We start from the raw sequence: 14,186 nt of genomic DNA, 5'->3' as shown, positions 1-14,186 counted from the left end.
ATGTTTGTGAGGCGTGACCTGCCCCTCACAAAGCCGTGTTCATGCCATTCACTCAAGCCATGCTCTTCCAGATGGTCATAAATCCTATCCCTCAGAATACTTTCTAACACCATTCAGATGACAGACGTGAGAATTACTGGTCTGTATTTGCGGGGGATTTCCCTGTTTCCTTTCTTGAAGAGAGGAAGTACATTTGCCTCTCTCTAGTCCTCAGGTACGACTCCAGTGGAGAGCGAGGATGAAAAGATCTTCGCAAGTGGCGAAGCAATCACATTTCTCGTTTCTCAAAGCTGCCGACGACAAATCTGGTCCGGGCCTGGCGACTTCTCAATATTAATGTTTGACAAAATTTTCAGCACATCAGCTTCCTCTATCTCTATACATACCATCATGCACACCTGCTTTTCAAAGGTTTCATTCACTACAAAGTTCGCTTCTTTCGTAAAGACGGAAGCAAAAAACTCATTTAGTCTTCCCCTACCACCTCAGACTTCACATACAAGTTCCCTGTGCTATCCCTAATCGGCCCTACTCTTTCTTGAACATTCTCTTATCCCTCACATCAGTGTAAAATGCTTTTATATTCTCCCTACTCCGTTTTGCCAAGCCTTTCTCGTGCCCCCTCCTGGCTCTCCCCAGACCATTTTGTGCTCCTTCCTCGCCAATCTGTAATCTTCTAGAGCTGAGCTTTACCTTATGTGAGCTACGGTCTTCCTTTTGACGAGAAGCTCCACCGCTCTCGTCATTCAAGGTTCCTTTATCTTACCCTTTCTTGTCTGTGTCAGATTGACATATTTATTCATCACTTGCAAAACTGTTCTTTAAACAGTCTCCACATGTCTATAATGCTTTTACCATGGAACAATTGCTCCCAGTCCATGCTTCCTAACTCATGTCTAATCCATTATAGTTTCATCTTCGCCAATTAAATATCCTTCCAATTTTGCATCATCATCTCCTTCTCCATGGCTATGTAGAATGTGAGGCAGTTGTGGTCACTATCACCAAAATTCTGTCCCACCAAGATCTGATAACTGCCCCGGCTCGTTTCCGAGCAGCAAGTCTAGCATAGCCTCGCCCCTCGTCGGCCGGTCACCACACTGTGTTAGGAAACCCTCCTGAACGCACCTTACAAAAACATCTCCATTCAAATCTTCTGCTCAAAGGAGCTTTAAATCAATATTGGGAACGATAAAGTCAACCATTACAACAACCCGACATCGTCTCCACTTTTCCAAACTCAGCCGACCTATGCTTTCTTCAATATCCCTGCTGCTGTTGGGGGGCCTGTAGTAAATCCCTAACGAAGTGACTGCTACCTTGCTGTTCCTAATTTCCACCCATACTGACTCGGTAGGCAGATCTTCTTCGACAATGGAACCTTCTATAGCTTTGATACACTCTCTGATTAATAGTGCTACACCCCCTCCTCTTTTCCCCCCTCCCTATTCTTTTTAAATGCTCTAAATCCTGGAGCATCCAGCAACCTGCCCCTGCGAAACCCACGTCTCTGTCATGGCCAGATCATCATATCACCAGTTACTGATCCATGCTCTAAGATCATCAGTTTTATTTCTGATACTCCTTGCGTGCAAGCAAACACACTTTAACTGATCCCTTGGTTCCTTCCCAGGAATGTTCTTCCAACTCGCTGGTCTACCTCTTGCTATTTCCTCATCTGCATCAACTCTCGCCACCGGTATACAGCTCAGGTTCCCACCCCCCTGCCATGCTAGATTAAACCCTCTCGAACTACTCGAGCAAACCTTCCACCCAGGACATTGGTCCCCTTCCAGTTCAGATGCCATCCGTCCTTCTTGTACAGGTCCCACCTTCCCCAGAAGGCATCCCAATTATCTACATATCTGAAACCCTCCCTCCTACACCAGCTGCGCAGCCACGTGCTAAGATGCTCCTGCTCCCTGTTCCCGCCTCGCTATCTCGTGGCATCGGTAGTAATCTAGAGAACACTACTCTGTTCGTCCTGCTTTTCAGCTTCCAGCCGAACTCCCTGAAATCACTTTTTATATCCTCCTTCCTTTTTGTGGCTCTATCCTGATTCTTCCTGTTCTCTGGAGTGACGGGTGTCCTTATAAAAGTTTAAAATATCATGATGGGCATGGGTAGGGTGCAAAGTGTTTGTCTTTTCTCCACGGTAGGGGAGACCAAAAGAAAAGAGCTTCTGTTTCAGGCTGAGAGGGGAACGATTGAAACGAGAACTGAGGGACATCTTCCTTTCGCCTCAAGGATGGCGCATGCATGAAATTAACTGCCAGAGGAAGTATAAAAGACCGCAACAATGATATAATTTCAAAGGCATCTGGTTGTGTATTTTAATAGGAAGCAATTAGAGCGATATGGGGCAAGTGTGCCAAATGGATTTAGATAGATTTCGGATATCTTTTCGGCATGGCCGAGTTGGAGCAAAGGTTCTGTTTTTTTTTTATCTGTGTCATTCTATGACGCGAGACACACAGCGCTGTGATTACCAATGGTATACTCTGTCTCTACATCTAACTCCAGAACCATACCATCGTATTTTCCCCTGACCTGCTCGTCATTACATGTGACTCCAGACCAGCACGACCTAGATTTTACTGGCCTGCTCTGTCTATTAATATCCGCTAGACTGTTGTTACCAATGATACAAGACACAGAACTGCACGGCACACCGATGTGCCCATCAGCCCATAATGTTGTGCAAAACATGACACCAAGCGGAACTAATCCCTTATGTCTGTCCTTGCTTCATATCTCTCCATTCCTTAGATATTCATGTGCTTATCTAAACGTTCCCTCAGTACGCTAACCGTTCCTGCCTCCACCACAATCCTTGCCAGTGCATTCCAATATCCTACCACATTCTGTTTTACAAACCTGCCCATCACGTCTCCTGTGAAAGTTCACCCTAACATTATGCTTCTGCGCATAGACCTTTTAATTCTGGGGAAAAGATTCTGTCTGTCAACCCCGTCTTTTCATCTCATAATTTTACAGATATCTATCTAGTCTCCTCTCAGTCTCTTCTGTTCAATAGAAAACAATCTGAGATTTTGCTCACCACTCCTTACCGATCAAACTCTGTAATCCAGGCAGCATCTTGGTAAATCTCATCTGCACCCTCTCCAAAGCAACCACCTCAATCGTGTAATGTGGCGACCAGAACTGAACGTGGCACTCGAAGTGTGGTCTCACCAAAGTCTTAGAAAGCTGCAATATGACATATTGAACATTGAACTCAATTCCCTGACCACTCAAGTGAAGCAAACCATATGACTAATTTACCACCTATCTACTTGCATGGCCACTTTCAGAGAGCTATTATCTTGAATCACAAGTTCCTTCTATACATCAATGCTGTTCTTCGTACTACTATTAACTGTACACTAAGGTTTGATCTCTCAAATTGCAGCACCTCATACTCACCCATATTAAACTATATCTACCATTACTCTGCCAATATCTGCAACTGATATATATTCCCAGTATCCTTTGAAAAAGCTCTGTACTATCCACAAATCTTCCAATCTTTGTATCATCTGCAATTGTATTCACCTACCCATGTATCTTTTAATGTAATTCATTTACATACAACAGAAGATAGTAGATGCCCTAAAACGGATCTTTGGAGAAAACCATTAGTCACCGACCTCCAGCCGGAAAGGCACCATTCCACTATTATTCTCTGCCTTCTATGGACAAGCCAATTGTCAATCCAAGCGGCCAAGTCCCCGTGGATCCCATTAATCTTAATTTTCAGAATGAGTCTACCATGTCGTTTCTTTTCAAAGCCTTACTAAAGTCCATGTAAGCAAATCCTCTGGTTTACCCTTATCAATCACATTTGAGACCTCCTCAGAGAGATCAGTTTAGTTAGTGAGACATGGCTTGCCCTTCACCAAGTTGCGTTGACTGCACCTAATTCGGTCATGCTTTTCCATACGTGCGTAAATCCTATTCCTAAGAGTTCACTCCATTAGTTTCCCACCACTGATGTGAGACTTATTGGATGATTGTTTCATGGATTATCACTACTTCTCTTCTTGAATAGGGGACTACATAGCCTACTCACCAATTCTCCGGGATCTCTTAAGTGGTTCGAGAGGACCACTTTCTTAGTCAAAGCTTGAGCAATCGCTTCACTTCCATCACTCAATAAACAGGATTAGCTACCATCAGGCTTTGGGAAGCTATCTGCATTAATACTCTTCAAGGGATCCAGTGCCAACACTTCCTTGTTCTTTAATGTTCGAGCCTATAGACATGCTCCACACATATCTCCCTATCCTCCATGTCGTTTTACGGAGAGAATGGTGATGCAAAGTATTCACTTTGGAATTTAAATACTCTCTGCCTACAAGCATAAGTGCCATCCTGTATTATTGAGTGGTCCTACTTTCTCCCGAGAAATACTTCTATTCCTATTATATGTATAGAATGCTTTGGGATTTTCTTTAACTTGAATTCTCATGGCCCCATTCTTGGTCTCTCGTTTCCGGCTTGATTACTTACCTGCTTTCCAAAAAATATTCACTGGTCCGTACTCTTTTAGCTTCCTAAAACTTACACATGCATCTTTTTCTCTTTTGAAGAAATTCACAGCCACCCTCGTTTTCATATGTCGCTTAACTTGCGATCTTTGTCCATCCACCTTACTGGAACATATCGGTCCGGAACTCTCTACATCAGATTTTCACAAATTCACACATGTTACATGTTGTCTTGTCCGATAACTGCATCTTCCAATTAAAGCTCCTTAGCTCCTGTCTAATGCTGATGTAAATTGCCTTCCACCAGTTTTGTTCCGAACCGAAGTCCTGACTTCTCCATGTTCACAGCTATCTTAAAACTTAACGAGCTGTGATGACTGTTTTCAAAATGCTCGCCCACTGAAAGGCCATCACTTGACCGGGCTCATTAGCCAACACAAGTTACACTGTGGCCGCTCTGCTAGTTGTGCTATCCACATAATGTTTCAAGAAGGAATATGGCATCAATCTTAAAGGAGGGTGCCTGTAAACAGAAGAGTGGCTTGAAGTGTGTATACTTTAATGCCAGAAGTATACGAAATAAGGTAGGTGAACTCTCAGCGTGGGTTGGTACCTGGGACTTCGATGTTGTGGCTATTACGGAGACGTGACTAGATCAGGGACAGGATTGGCTGTTGCAGGTTCCAGGGTTTAAATGTTTTAGTAGGGTCAGAGGTGGGAGTAAAAGAGGGGGGGGGGTGTGGCTTTACTTGTCAAAGATAGTATTATAGCGGTGGAAAGGAAGATGGACGAAGATTTGCCATCTGAGGTAGTTTGGGTTGAGGTTAGGAATAGAAGAGGTGAGGTCACCCTGTTAGGAGTCTTTTACAGGCCTCCTAATAGTCCTAGAATCGTTGAAGAAAGGATTGTGAAGATGATTCAGGAGAAGAGTGACAGTAATAGGGTGATTGTTATGGGAGACTTTAACTTTCCTGATATTGATTGGGAAAGCTATAGCTCAAGTTCGTTTGATGGGTCAGTGTTTGTGCAAGGTGTGCAGGAGAGTTTCCTGACACAATATGTAGATAAGCCAACAAGAGGTGAGGCCATACTGAATTTGGTTCTGGGTAACGAACCAGGCCAGGTATTAGAACTAGAGGTAGGTGAGCACTTTGGGGACAGTGACCACAATTCGGTGATTTTTACTCTAGTGAGGGAGAGGGATAAGTGTGTACTACAGGGAAAGAGTTATAGCTGGGGGCAGGGAAATTATGATGCGTTGAGGCATGACTTAGGATGTGTGGATTGGAAAAGTAGATTCCAAGGCAAGAGCGTAATTGAAATGTGGAACTTGTTCAAGGAGCAACTATTGAGTGTCCTTGATAAGTACGTACCTATCAGGCAGGGAGGAAAGGGTCGTGTGAGGGAGCCGTGGTTTAATAAGGAATTGGAATCCCTTGTTAAATGGAAGAGGGCGGCCTTTGTAAAGATGAGGCGTGAAGGTTCAATAGGGGCGATTGAGAGTTATAAGGTAGCCCGGAAGGACGTGAAGAGAGAGCTAAGAGCAGCAAGGAGGGGACATGAAAGGTCCTTAGTTGGTAGGATTATGGAAAACCCTAAGGCTTTCTATAGGTATGTTAGGAATAAAAGAATGACTAGGGTAGGAATAGGTCCAATCAAGGATAGTAATGGGAAGTTGCGTGTGGAGGCTGAAGAGATTGGGGAGGCACTGAATGAATACTTTTCGTCAGTATTCACTCAGGAACAGGACATTGTTGTCGATATGAATACTGAGGCACGAATAAGTAGTATGGATGGCTTTGAGATATGTAGAGAAGAGGTGTTGGAAATTCTGGCAAGGGTGAAAATAGATAAGTCCCCTGGGCCTGATGGCATTTATCCTAGGATTCTCTGGGAAGCAAGGGAGGAGATTGCAGAGCCATTGGCCTTGATTTTTGTGTCCTCTTTGTCTACAGGAGTAGTGCCAGAGGACTGGAGGCTAGCAAACGTGGTTCCCTTGTTCAAGAAGGGGAGTAGGGATAATCCTAGTAACTATAGGCCAGTGAGTCTCACTTCTGTTGTGGGCAAAGTCTTAGAGAGAATTGTAAGGGATAGGATTTATGCACATCTGGATAAGAATAATGTGATCAAGGATAGTCAGCATGGTTTTGTGAAGGGCAGGTCGTGCCTCACAAACCTTATTGAATTCTTTGAGAAGGTGACTAAGGAGGTAGATGAGGGGAAAGCGGTAGATGTGGTATATATGGATTTTAGTAAGGCGTTTGATAAGGTCCCCCATGGTAGGCTACTTCAGAAAATACAGAGATATGGCAATGAGGGTGAGTTGGAGGTTTGGATTAGGAATTGGCTGGCTGGAAGAAGACAGAGGGTAGTAGTTGATGGCAAAGGTTCATCTTGGAGTGCCGTCACTAGCGGTGTTCCGCAAGGATCTGTTTTGGGACCATTGCTGTTTGTCATTTTTATAAATGACCTGGAGGATGGGTTAGAAGGTTGGGTGAGCAAGTTTGCGGATGATACGAAAGTCGGAGGAGTTGTAGACAGTGAGGAAGGATGTGGCAAGTTACAGCGGGATATAGAGAAGCTGCAGAGCTGGGCAGAAAGGTGGCAAATGGAGTTCAATGTAGCTAAGTGTGAGGTGATTCACTTTGGTAAGAGTAATAAAAAGATGGGGTACTGGGCTAATGGTCGGATACTTGGTAGTGTGGAAGAGCAGAGGGATCTTGGTGTCCATGTACACAGATCTCTGAAAGTTGCCACCCAGGTAAATAGTGCAGTGAAGAAGGCGTATGGCGTACTGGCTTTTATTGGTAGAGGAATTGAGTTCCGGAGTCCTGAGGTCATGCTGCAGTTGTATAAGACTCTGGTGCGGCCGCATCTGGAATATTGTGTGCAGTTTTGGTCGCCATACTATAGGAAGGATGTGGAGGCACTGGAACGGGTGCAGAGGAAGTTTACCAGGATGTTGACTGGTATGGTAGGAAGATCCTATGAGGAAAGGCTGAGGCACTTGGAGTTGTTTTCATTGGAGAAAAGAAGGTTTAGGGGTGACTTGATAGAGGTGTACAAGATGATTAGGGGGTTAGATAGGGTTGACAGTGAGAACCTTTTTCCAAGTATGGAGTTAGCTATTACAAGGGGGCATAGCTTTAAATTAAGGGGGGGTAGATATAGGACTGATGTTAGGGGTAGATTCTTCACTTAGCGAGTCGTAAGTTCATGGAATGCCCTGCCAGTAGCAGTGGTGGACTCTCCCTCTTTATGGGTATTTAAGCGGGCATTGGATAGGTATATGGAGGATAGTGGGTTAGTGTAGGTTAGGTGGGCTTTGATCGGCGCAACATCGAGGGCCAAAGGGCCTGTACTGCGCTGTATTCTTCTATGTTCTATGTTCTAAACACACACATCCATTTAAGGAAGTCCACTCTGTTTCCCGCTGTTGCTGTAAGGGAGACCCAACGAATATTGGGGAAGTTAAAGTCAACCATTGTGAAAATTCTTTCGTTCTCGAACCTTTCCATAATCGGCCACATATTTGTTCCTAATTGCTGTTGGAGATCCTACGTTAGAATCCTGGCACATTGTTTGCACCCACCTAATTTTTCAGCTCTACCTGCCTTGCCTCAATGGATGTACCCTTCTGCATTTCCTCTCAGAGTGAATATCTAACATTCTGCCTGATTAGTAATACAACTCCTCCATATCTTTTACCTTCTTCTCTATGTCGCCTAAACCAACGAAATCCTGGAGCCATTCCAGTCCCTTTCTCAACCACGTCTCTGCAGTGGGCACATCTTCGTCTTACGTAATGACCCAAGTTCTACGCTCATTTGTCTTAACGGTAATACTCCTTGTGTTGATGAAAACACACGTTAGACCATGAGTGCTCTCGTGTTCATTCACCCGTCTCTGCTTGTCCTCTCTTTCTGATTCACTGGTCTGAGCACCAGACTTCCTGTCAATCTCTTCACTTGTTGTCCTGCTGCTGTAATTGCATTCCCTGCCACTCTAGGTTAAGCCCTCCTATGTAGTAAGAGCGGATGTTGCAGCGAGGATATTGGTTGCTTTCCACTTTCGGAACAATCAGTGCTTCGTTTACAGTTCACCCTGGCAGCAGGAGAGCTTCCATTGATCCAAGATCCAAAAAAGCCATGCACCTTGCATCAGTTTCTTCTCCATGTAATCATCTCCGCTATCTTTCTATTCCTTGCAACACTAGTACGTGACCCTGGAAGCTCTTCAGAGATTAATATTGTTGAGCTCTTTCAGCCTCTTTATAACTCCCTCTCCTCATTCTGCTGCATCTTTGGTGTCTCCTTGGCCCGCAGCATGTGATTCGATCCTCACAACCCTCTGCTTATCATTGACTTGCTCTGTACCTGCATGTGGATCCATTCCCACAGCATTTAAATTCATATTAACCAGAGTCACAGCGCTGTCGTTACCGCTGACATGGACTTTCCGTGCAATTGTCTTCAGAAACTCAATACTATGTTTCACAGTGACCTACTCTGTTTCTACAGGTGATTCGAGACTCCCATCACCGTGGTTATCACTGACCTGTTTCAGTTCCAGCAATAACTCCATAGGCATAACACTGTTATTCCCGCTGATCTTCTGTGTCTATATATTTGTGGCCAGACATAAGGTATTGTGATTAGCACTAACTTGTTCTACCTTCACAAGTTCATCCACATTCACAGCCGTATTATTAACACCGTCTTACGCTGTCACGACATGAGACTGTAAATATACTTTTGTGATGATTGAAGAAGTGACGCGACTGGTGTTCTCTCGGTAGTATGCCAGCAAGCAGCGCACATTTTCTCTCCTGTTACTTCCCAGTGTGCCTCCAAATTCCCCTCCTTTCCTGGAGCCGGGAGAGTGAATTATTGGTGATGGCCAAACTAACCACATGAATGGAACATCACGCTCCCCTTCCCAAAAGGTAATAGATGAAATGACGAGCCAATTACATTGTCTGCGGGCTGCTGTTTGCGTCTGTTCGATCAGAGGCCAGGAGATTACCTTCAAAGCCGTTCCAGATCTTATGCTTTTCAATTCCCAATTGTGTCCCCTCATTGGACTGAGGAGAGCAGCTGCTTTCTGTTGACTCTTGCTCCTCATGAACCTCTTCACATGAAACAGGCCTTCACAATATTGTCCCTGCTCCAATGAAAACAACCCGTTTAAATCCAGCCTCTCACCGAAGCTAAAATGCTCCATTGAACAGAGATGCGAACAGCACAGGAACAAATACTTCTGCAATATGTCTGTGAAGACAAGTGTACTATTCCAACCCAATCCTATCAGCCTTCACATGGTCCATAACGCTGTACACATTGCCTGTTCTTCCATCTATCTAATTGCCTGACAATTTTGCTATTCTATCCAAGTCCACCACCTTCTTTGGCAATCCTTTCCAAACATTTACAACTCTCTCTGTTAAACAAAAACTGTCTCATGCTTATCATTTTAACATGTCCCCCCACCTTAAACCATTGCCCAATAAATTTCCAACCTGGGCAAAAGAGTCCGGCTAGTTCACCTATCCAAGTCCCTCATCGTTTAAAATACTTCCTTCAAATCGCCTCTCATTTGCAAAACCCGAGCACGAACAATCCAAATTTTGTCAAAAGGCTGTTGGTAACCAGTTGTCTCTGATCCATGTAACATCCTTGTAAAACCTCTTTCCCTGCCTCTCCAAAGCGTTTACATCCTTCCTATGGTGTGGCGACATGAACTACAAACGATCCTCCAGTTGTGGCCACACCAAAGACCCACATCTCAGCTAAGTTACGACACTGTAAAGATCATCAATGCATAATACCCATTTTCTGAGCACTCCCTTCCTTCCTGACATTGTGTTAAGACATTGATATGAAAGTGAAGTGAGACATGGAAAATCAATGTTTGCAATATCACCCGGTTTTATTCACGTACATTAGAAAGCAGTGGGGCAGGGATCGTTCAGTTGAAACCATTACATGAAGCCTGAATTGATGAGATGATAGAACTCTCCAATCAGAAACACAGCTGTTTTCCAGTGTTGCCTGTTGCTCTTTCCTTCTTCGATTTCACAAACGTACGCAACACACTTGTAAGATGGGGCACACTCCTTTAACCCTCGTTGAAATACCCTTCTCACATGGTACGGTGCTGCAGTAACTCCCTTCTAAAATACATGAAAATATTGGCGACAGGAGAGAGAATAAAAAGAAAAACAAAGATTCGTTGATGCTAACAGTCAGATGCGATAGGACATCCACCTGCCACCTGACTCAGATACACAATGCCAGAACAATGCAGAATTCACCCTTGCTGTTCTAACCAGATATTCTTGGAGTTGTACGGGTGCATATTGCTTGAACTGTGTTCCAATAATTATTCGTGCAGACTTGAACTGTGTGCAGTTCTCCACGTCCAACCTAATATTGATACAGTCTACTGACAACTGACAAGTGCGTTCTCATTGTGAGGCATTGTGGTGAGGAGTTGTGAGGTACTCAAGCAGCTTGCCTTCATGGAGTGAAAATGCATCGCCAATTTTGGCGAGCACAAGAATGGAACAATCCCAAAGTCAATAACTCTGTAATTATTGACCCAGAGAGGTGCTGGAATTTGGAATGCGTTGCTTTGGAAAGTGGCAAAGGCTGATTCCACAGCAGGTTTCAAAAGAGAGCTGGATGTGGAGTTCAATGGAATGAATTTTGATGTGGAATCAAAATAATACTGGCGAATGGAGCTAGATGGACAGCACTTTCCAGCATCAGGACATACACGATCGTAAGAATGTCCTACTTATAGGACTGTACAATTGTATGATGATTATGTCACACAGAACTCAACAGGTCTCGGTAAGGAAGGATGCTTCAAGACCGGGATTAAATAAGATTGGTGTCTGTGAGTAGGTAATCGACCTCAGAGAACAGAACGTCTTGAGTCATGATCAATAATGCCAGCTCACTAATAAAGCGTGGAAAACAGAATTCCCACTTGGAGAAACTCAGATTCCACGACGTTTTTCAACCTGCATCCATTTGCAGACACTGGACAAGAAATTGGATGTGCAGAAGGCGGCCGTTTAGCCAGTCAAACTTGCTCTTCGATTTGACGATATGTCAGTGCTGATGTTTGACTGGGGTGGACTTTCTTTTTATAAAATCACACGACATTAGTTGATAGTCCAACAGGTTTATTTGAAAGTGCAACGGGAGAGCTCTTTCCTTTGTGGCGTATCTCGTGGATTGGATTACAGGACACAGAAGCATTTAAAGCAAAATATCAATACGTCATACACATATGCAATATATTAAACAAACAGAGATTGCTGTTCAATCTTTTGTCTTTTAGAATGGGGCTGAATGTTCAGATTCCTTAATATGTAAATCCCAGAACTTCTTTCAAGTTGTATTCCCGAGATAATTAAAGGTTGTAGTTAAAAAGAAGTCACCCCATTGACTTTTATGTGTTTCTGTGTGCATATGAGGGTGAGAGATCGTGAGAGAGAGAGAGTCTGTGTGCATGTATGTGTGGATGGGAGAGAGAGGGAGTGTGTGTGTCTCAGTGTATCTGCACATGTGTGTCGGAAAAAGTGTGTGTATCTGAAAGGAGGTCTGCGTAAATATGTTCGAATGTAAAACGGTGTGTGCATCTGGTGGCATGACTGAGCTGATCATCTCCACTTCCCTTTCGTACACCTCCCGAATAATTGCTCGATTCCCATTCTGATTGAAAAATCTGTCAACCTCACCCATAAACGTACTGAATGAAAATGCACTCTATGCTGAAAAATTTCACCGTTTTAATGCCCTTCAAAAGAAGATAACCTTCTTCGATGCCGACTTAAATGGGCTACACTGTATTCAGAGCTGATGCACTCTGGTCCACAATTCTTGCACAACGGTAAACAACATCTCCTGTTCTCCACGAAATATTTTTTCCAAGAGTCTATCATGTTTCAGCAAGCTGAGATCTCATTCTTCTCAACTCCCACCAATATTATCCTGTCCTACTCAATCTCTTCATAGCTGATGTTAGTTCGCTGATCTTCTCTGGACTGCCTCAAATTCTGCTCCGACTGGAAACAAAGAAGTGGTTGAGGAGCTGAATGAGTAATTTGCGTCAGTCTTTGCTGTGAACAGGGTGACTAACATCTTTGGGGGCTGGGGGTGGAAAGCAGAAATTAGTATGGTGCCAGCAACAAGGAGAAGGTGCTAAAAAAACTGAAAATCTGGATGTGTGCAAATTACTTGATATAGATGGGCCACGTCCCACGGTTCTGAAGCAGATAAGTGAAGAGATAGTGGAGCCTTCAATAGTGATCACCGTGGTGTCACTAAATTCAGGGCGACTCCTAGAATGCTGGAAGCTTACTCATGTTAAATACCTGTTTCAGAATGGAATAGGGAGAAAGACAGGAAATTACAGAATGAAAAGCCTGACTTCAGTCAATGGTCAGATATTAGATTCCATTGTGAAGGGTGGGAATTCTGAATACTTAGAAATGCATCGCAAAACAGGGCAAACTCAGTATTGTTTTATCAAGGAGATTTTTAAATTTTTAGAGGGGGCGCAGATAGGGTTAGACCAAGGGGAGCCAATCGATGTTGTCTATCTCCAATTCCAGAAGGGTTTTGATAAGATGCCGAAGGAAACAACATAGTAGGAAACTGCCGGATGTTGTCAAACGCCAGGTACTAGCATGCATAGAAGATTGACTGTCTGGCAGAACGCAGAGAGTGGGATAAAAACAGAAAAGAAACCCATGGCCAGTGGTTTTTCACAAAGCTCAGTGTTGGGACGACAGCTTTTCACTTCGTATATTAGCGATCTACATGAAACAACTAAGAGCATTTTGGCAAAGTTTGCACATGAGACAATGATAAGTACGGGGCTGGTAAAATTGAGGAGACATGGGGGCTTCAAACAGATTTTGAGATTAGGAGAAGGATGGGTTATTTTCTAGATGGGCAAAAAAATCGGAAATCTGAAGTTCAAAGGGACTTAGAGTCCTGGTCTATGATCCTGTTCAGGTCAACGTGCAAGTTGAGCCGGTAATCGGAAACGCAAATAGAATGTTGTCAAGCATCTCGAAAGACAAGAACAAAGACGCACGGATGTACATCTGAGGCACTGTAAGTCTGGTCATTCCACAGTTGGAGTATTGTGCACAAGTTTGGACCTCATTCGTAAGGAATGATATATTGGCTCTGCAGCGGTCTGGAAGGTGTTCACAAGAGTCATTCGAGGAATGGAAGACTGAACATTTAAGGAAGATTTGCGTACTCTGGGACTGAACTCGATGGAGTTCAGAATCATCACGTATACCTCATTGAAACTTTCAGAATACTGAAAGTCTTGGACAAAGTGGAATTTGGAAGGTGTTTCCATTGTCTGAAAAAAAAACGAGGAATCGAGGAGTCAGCGTTTCAATGTAGGGAAGAACTCTTAGCATGGAGATAAACAGAAACATTTCAAGATAAGGAGTGTTGAATCTATGGGATACATTGCCACCGAAGTTCATGGAGCCAGGTCAATGAGTACATATAAGATTGACATAGTTAGAGTCTTGGTTGTGAAGGTGATCAAAGTTTACAGGAAGAAAGTGTGAAAATGGGGTTGAAAACTCTACCAGCCGTGTTTGAATGGCAGAGCACACTCGTTGGGCGATATGGTCGAATTTCTGTTCCTGTGGTC

This window comes from Chiloscyllium punctatum, chromosome 51 (genome assembly GCF_047496795.1).
Source record: "Chiloscyllium punctatum isolate Juve2018m chromosome 51, sChiPun1.3, whole genome shotgun sequence".
In the NCBI taxonomy this organism is placed as follows: domain Eukaryota; kingdom Metazoa; phylum Chordata; class Chondrichthyes; order Orectolobiformes; family Hemiscylliidae; genus Chiloscyllium; species Chiloscyllium punctatum.
Note: the sequence above shows the minus strand (reverse complement) of the source record.